The sequence below is a fragment of the Colias philodice genome, chromosome 7, assembly GCF_061535455.1.
Source record: "Colias philodice isolate Cphi_HAF_F1 chromosome 7, ilColPhil1 Martin Lab GWU primary, whole genome shotgun sequence".
In the NCBI taxonomy this organism is placed as follows: domain Eukaryota; kingdom Metazoa; phylum Arthropoda; class Insecta; order Lepidoptera; family Pieridae; genus Colias; species Colias philodice.
This window is the reverse complement of record NC_143092.1, coordinates 2,182,502-2,190,478: the sequence shown is the minus strand read 5'-3', so window position 1 is coordinate 2,190,478 and position 7,977 is coordinate 2,182,502.

Here is a 7,977-nt window from a genome sequence, read left to right as displayed (position 1 = left end):
ACTTTAGATTATGTTTGTTCAGAACTTCCGGACAAATACCTAAACATAACCCACAATTATGTAACAACTGTAATATAGAATAGTAATCATTGTGTTTTACTCACACAGAAATAAAACATGATTTGATTTATTTTCTGGATGAATATACATCGATTTATTTCATGGTTTATCCTTGACTGATTTTGATGACTTTGTTTTGATATAACAAAAGCTTGGTAAGCAATGAGAGAAGGATCAGATCATCAGGTATATTTATATTTACTCAAGAAGAAGGAAGAACCAATTAATTTTTGGCTTTGTCACTATAAATATTGTAGTGTAGTAGTAGTAGGAATGGGATTGCGGATTTAAATTAATAACTTTATTTGAAGTATAGAATATCGTTTTTATACTTCACAAGAAAAAATTACATTTTAGCAATATCTTTTAAGTAGTTTTTATGAACGTGAATTCAGAAAAAACTCAAGCTAACATCAAAATATAGGTGCTAAACATAGAAATCTAAATAACAAGTGTTATTTAGATTTCTATGGTGCTAAACATAATAATAATTTATGTTTGAATATACATAGCACGTTTCACACTCTTTTCTTTCACATTCTTTTTTCCAATAAGACGTGTATTATTTTAATAATTATGATACAATTATCTATATTTCAAACTCGAGATATAATGTCAAAATATATTATGTTTAATAACAGACTGAAATTTTCTGTAATTTCATGAAAATTACATACAAGTCCCCAAAGAAATTAAAAGATAGTGTTTAATACAATTTTGTTATTATAAGTTTGAAAAATAACATTTCTGTTACAGCACTTTTGATAAAAACATAATATTGAAAATGATTTGAAAATGAATAAGAAATCAATTGAACGTGAAATGTTTTTTATGGATATACAATTCCGTATCCCATAATTTTATTGATGACTATGTTTAGCATGTGTTTACTATATTGGTATGTTTTTTATAGTTATCAGATCTTTAATTACCTTTAATATCCAAAAGAGATCAAGTAAGTATTTGATAATATGCAATATTTCATAATAATTTGCATTGAAATCTAATGGACCAGTATGTTCGGGAATAATAGCGCACACATATAAATAGAAAAATATGAAACGTTCTTAAAATAGCATGCTTAGGTCCAAAAAGCCTTCCTTCATCCATACAATTGATTCCACGTCAACGTTCAATTAACTGTAATGATGCGATTTCGTTAAACCATTAGATAAGGGTTTACAACCACTTCCCTGAAGGATAAAGGTTTATTGATTGACTGTTGCGGCTGTAACGTGTGGAAATGCGCTTATAAACTGCTTTGTGGAGTAGAAATATAAGAAATATCGCTTATATTATGGTATATTATAATATATAATGTGTGTAGCGACACCTCGCTCTGAATCGCGCAAGCGAAATGTTTTCGCTACAGAGGTATATATACAACTTTCCGACATCATCCATCGGGGCCTTCACGGCCGGCCAGTCGAGTAGACTGGTCGAGGATCCTCCCTTTTTCGATGGAGGAATTCCACCTTCCTTCCTCCACAGTGGTGACCCCTGACAGTTCACAACTCCTTCTGTCCATCCATGATGTCCATGCTCACCTATCCCTTCCCCGCCTACGATCACCGCCCGCCAGCCAGCGCACTCGGCTTCAAATGGAGTCCTGTCCACTACCATGTGCGATCGCGCATGCTTGGTCAGCTCCGCAGCCATCCTCACTGCACACTCCGACTCACTGGAGCATTACACGCAGCATCACCGCACTCAGTTCCGACTCACCGTGAACTAGCGGCTTCCTGTTCCGACTCACTGGAACATACCTGGCACTGGCAAGGCAACTCGTACTACGACCTCCGGTCTCGGAGGGGAGTCCTGTAGCGACACCTCGCTCTGAATCGCGCAAGCGAAATGTTTTCGCTACAGAGGTATATATACAACTTTCCGACATCATCCATCGGGGCCTTCACGGCCGGCCAGTCGAGTAGACTGGTCGAGGATCCTCCCTTTTTCGATGGAGGAATTCCACCTTCCTTCCTCCACAATGTGTAAAGAAATAACGCTTACGCGTCTGCCTATAAGGTCACACATAATTTTGTTTAACGCATACATAGATACGATACAATAAATTAGGAATTACTTACTATTATTATTTCGAAACGCCGAATTTTGAAGGACCGTTAAATCGTAGATCTATTCGTAAATTCTACTGAGCTACTACAAAAGTCTTTCTATATTATTCTTATATTATAATGTTTCACAACCATTCAGATATCAAGCGAATCGATTAGTTAATATACTGTGGAAGCTAACGTTCTCTTACACGCTTTAAACTATTTAAATAATAATATTGTTCATAAACACACGAATTCAGCACTACCACCTCGATCCTACAAAAACCTACACCAGACAATGAATATATTTCCCACCCATCTAAATCATAAGAATCCCGTATTAGGACAAACCCGTGTGTACTACACTTAATCCGACGATAAAGCATGAACTATGGCTGTCGTTAGAGGATCGGGCCGGGGTAATAGCGTTCTTTGTCGCTAATGTATACGCGCCCTAGGGCCCGGTCAGAGCGAAATTGTGCTGAAATTCAAATGATGGCCATTCTTGGAAGGACAGTAATTAGGTTTTTAGCTTTGATTTTTGTTTTTATGAGAAATATATTTATAAGCTTTAAAAATAGTATCAAAAATAATATAGTACTAGCTTCCACCCGCGGCTTCGCCCGCGTGGTGTTTTAATAAAAGGTAGCCTATGTTGTTTCTCAGGGTCTAAAATTGTCTGTGCCAAATTTCATCAAAATCGGTTGAAAGGTTTAAGCGGGAAAGCGTAACAGACCGACAGAGTTACTTTCGCATTTATAATATTAGTAGGGAAGGGATAGTTAGTAGTTATATAAGTTATCCGTCGCGCAAAATCAAGTATTTCTGTAGCTAATAATATGTATGGACGCGTCCTGTGTTTCTGTCGGTAAAGCTTCGTCAAAACCGTCTAATTTTTGAAAGTTTAGTGAAATGGTCACAAACATACATACATCCATTCTCACAAACTATCGCTTTTAAGATAGGAGGATGATATTATTGAACATGTATAGTATCTTCAATCCATACTAATATTATAAATGCGAAAGTAACTCTGTCTGTCTGTCTGTTACTCAATCACGCCTTAACTACTGAACCAATTTGCATGAAATTTGGTATAGAGATATTTTGATACCCGAGAAAGGACATAGGATAGGTTTTATCCCGGAAATCCTACGGGAACGGGTTTTTCTTTAAAAATGCGGGCGAAGCCGCGGGCGGAAAGCTAGTATTATCATAAAAATATTTTTATTGTATTTTTTATTCCGATTATAAAAACAGTTCGATTGAAAGCCGGAAAAAGCTTATATTATGTTATTCCAGCCCATAATCTGCATTTCAAATTTGACGCAAATCAGATCAGGATTTATCGTGCAAAAGAGCAACAAACATAAACACATTTTTTTGTAGGTACAAATTCGGATTAATATTAGAATGTTTCATCATGTGGTTTCACAATGGTTTCATACGACTGTCCATCAAACTTACACCAATCTTATCAAAAGACAACACCTCGGCTAAAACCTTTGTTAAAGTAATTAATCTAATTTTAATTACACGCGCCGCACATTTTATATCAAATTATCTACTAAAAGTTCTTGGGAAACCTTAGCAAATTTATATTGGAGTTCAAAAACCATGATATAATTATTATCTATAATTACATTTTTATACACGGGATTCTTTGATGTTATCAATTGCCGTTCACCTTTTATATTAAATAATGGAAGCGACATTAATTGTATTAGTATTTCATAGAATATACAATTCCACAGCAGTGTCGTTCCGAAAAACGAATTTAATCACAAGTTTTACAAAACAAAAACTTTTTGACGAGCCGAATCTAATAAAACTTAGATGATTTCTCGCGAAACGAAATGGGCAAATGTTTTCGATGACGTATGACACAATACTTTGGACCAGGAAGATTCACGGAAACGTGAAATATTATTTTTGGAAACTTTTTTAAATGATTCTTCGTATAGATAAGATTAAAAAATTCAATTATAACTTGGAAAATATCAGATGTTTCAAGTACCGTGTATTTATTTATGATTGTTATTCAGTTGACTTTAAGTTTTAAATTGCATGAATAATTTGAGTTTTAGCGATTCTAAAAAGCTAAAAGCTCAGCTGAAATAAAAATTTAATTTAGACTTTTCATACCGTAAAACGAACCGCTTTGTAAAATCTATTATACGAAGCAATTCGTTTCAGATAAAGAAAGCGTCTGTGTAATAATGATATAAATTGCGTTGAGAATAAAATTGTCCGATTTGGGTTTAAGTTTTAAATTTGTGGCTTAATTCAATTTCAGACTATTTTCATCCAACAAATAGTCAAGTATATTTATTTATAAATTTATAAAAACAAATAGAAATAAAATCCTATTTATAAGCAAGGATACAAGAATTCTGACTAATATTTATAGACAAACTAGCTTACCGCCCGCGGCTTCGCGCGCTTTGTCTAAAACCTAATAAATTATATACTAAAACCTTCCTCTTGAATCACTCTATCTATTAAAAAAAACCGCATCAAAATCCGTTGCGTAGTTTTAAAGATTTAAGCATACAAAGGGACATAGGGACAGAGAAAGCGACTTTGTTTTATACTATGTAGTGATAATAGTGTAGAGTAGTAGAGTCTAACATCGCTTCACAATCGTGCTCATTTTCTTTATATCTGTAACTATGATTTTTGTTCGTTATAAATTTTGCGAGATAAAAAAAAGACAGAACCAGAGTTTATGGTTCAGAATCAACGAATGCTCACATGCAAAGGCATACGTTATAAATATTCTATGAACGGACGCTGATTTTTCCGACTAACCCTAAAACTGAGCTCGCAAAATATATTTATATTTTTTACAGTTACATAGATTCCAGTATATCTGACAGTCAACCTTGTTATAACTTGATAACTCAAACATTTAAACGAATGAACAAACTGAAGGGTTTCCGCTTCCCGTTTATTCTCAGATTAAAATTCCACATTTATTTCAATTACCCCGAAAAACGTTGGCCAAAATTAGGCCCGTTTGGTTTAATTAATGCCTCGAATAAGGTCAGGGAAGTTTTTTTAAACGCACCCGCGGGTGCGAGTGGTTTTTATTTTTTCACGGGTGTTTTTCAGGTGAAAATTTTGTTTATTGTCTTTAACAGAGGGGTGTGTCTTAATTTGTTTGGTCGAGTTTGTTCAAATTGCCGCTTGCATTGTTATAGCAGCTGTAAACTTTGGAGCAATTGTGAAGCTTTCGTTCTTATTGTCGCTTCTACTGAAGGTTATTAATTTAAATGTCGCATTGTTGTGTTTAATGTCTAATTGATTATGACGCTTACACAATAACGGGTTTAGGTTTTTGAGTTGTTATTTTATGAACAAGTTTACGTGTTTAACTTTAAGTTAAATTGAATAAAATTGATTGCTTCTTCGCTGTTTTAAAGGTAACAAAGGAAAAAACATATTACCGTTATTAAAATAATGTTGAAACTTTATATTTTCTACCTATCAACATCAAAAATAGGCACCATCACTGACACCAACTGATTGAAACGTAATCAATTCAGTTTAATATTCCAAATAGATTTTGAAAGCAATTCAAAGGACATTTGTTACTGAGTGGCATTTCATCAAAAACCGTTTAAGGGTTTAAGTGACACGTTCGAGGTTAGGTGCCCAATGACATAATGGATGGGTCTCGCGCGAACATTGAATTTTTTAGTCGAACACGCTGTAAGATTTTAAAAACCTCTCATTTATCGTTTTTTGTGAAGTATTTTGTGAAATTGATTTAATTCTTAGCTACGTACATGTGCAAATCTATTATTGATTAGTTTAATGGTGAATTTGAACATCTATTTTCTCATATCTGATATCAGTTGTGTATTTTTCTTTTTCCGATCACAACACAATATTAAAATAATCTGAATCATACACAGATACGTCTAAATTAAGTGGATTGTGAATATTTATCAACTCAAAAGGTATTTAATGAAGTATACATATCTGTTACTTGGCTAAACCACATTTCCTGAGCATGACAGGATAAACCGGTAAGGACTAGACCAAACTATTTCATCCTAAGTCCCATAGAATCCAATGTAGTCGAGTAGAGTCTGTGTGACTGGTTTTATCCGGTTAAATCTTTGATATCCTAGCTTTTGCCTGTGTCTCGATGTGTAATAAAATATTCAATGTTAATATAAAAGCCATAGACCTTTTTAGTGAAATTTCTTAGAATTCACTTTGCACCGCCTCTATGTATTCTGTGTATGGTTATTCTTCTGTATTTTTATAATTGTATGTGCATAAAAATTACCAAATTTCGTGTTCTTATATAAGTTTATAAATAATGGAAAAAACTTGACCACGAAGCGGGATTCGAACCCACATCCTTTCTCGCCAATCCGGGAATTTTGTGTTCTTTATATTTCTCGTTGGTACATTACATAAACTATTTAACATTTCTCATACAAAGTACATTTTATATAATAAATTTGATAAAAGAGCATCAAAACCCCACACAATATATGATCAAATTATTACGAAAAGCATTAATTCCTTTACTTACCTGTCCGTGGAAAAATCATTACATCCATTCACAGTTAACAATGGGGAAGCAAAAAAGCGATTTTATGTTCAAGTAATTCACTGAAACGAATAGCAAGGGACATATTGTGGCCCTTAAGAAAGGGATTTAACGAACCAAAATACTCTCAGACTGGATTTAAGTATTGCGTCAGATTCTTACTTGATGACTCCCTGAATTTAAATGTATGTTTATGTAGAATTCGTTTTAACGAGAAGTTAAAAGGTCATGTCTTTTTTTGTGTTACGAGTTTTGATATTTCTTTTTGTACATGCAGAAATGTTTAACCAAATATAGTGTTATTAAAAATAACAAAACATATTGTTTTGTAGCTCTATTTGGACTCTATTTTATCAACTTTATGTATATAATTATATTAAGTATAGCTTTATCACCATGAAATGATGTTTCCAGAAAACATTTAAAATCTAGTCATAGCTAACACAGTAAAATTTATTCATAAATCTCTTTCATTAATCTTTAATCTAAGTAAATAATATATAAATCTCAGATACAAAACAAATTAAAGTTTCTAAGAGATAAGCAAATAGAATAAACTTTGTATTAATTAAATTTCGCTGTGCGTTATTTATGCAATAAATAATTTGAAACATTCTGTAAAAACTTTTCCAACTCCAAAGATGATGTTCAATTATTTACTAAGGATCTTGATAATATTAATTTCACTGTTAAATTTTGTTTACAAGGAACTATGAATATTCACTTGCCAAACCTTTGTTAAACTTATATTAAATGTTTTCGAGTAACAAACATTACGGTAATAAACAGGTAATTTTCAACAAAATTGTTATCCCGAAACTTAGACCGTGTAATATAGTCTTCATAATTTGTTTTGAACAAGTGCTTACATTATGAAACTACATAAATTTGCCGCTCTTGTCTAATAGGATTCAATTTTTCATTAATTGTCTTTTATAACATTTGCATTATATCAAAAGCTGTATACATTGATTCATCCAACTATACATTGAAATAATTATCACCATTTATACCATCATTCAATCGATTTATTTTGTAAAATAATATGTGCTAATCATCTGTGCCTTATAAGATTTTCATTTAATTTTGCTTCTACATAGCCCTAGTACCTTAGTGGAAGCAAAAGTTAATATTATAAATTAAATTATAATTAAACTCGTGAACTCCAACTCATAATGATCACGAACTGAACAACATTATATATGAGGCTAGAAAAGAAATAAAAATAGAATCAGGGGTGCAAATACATTATAAATACCCGTGTTAAACAGATAAACAGCTAACAACACT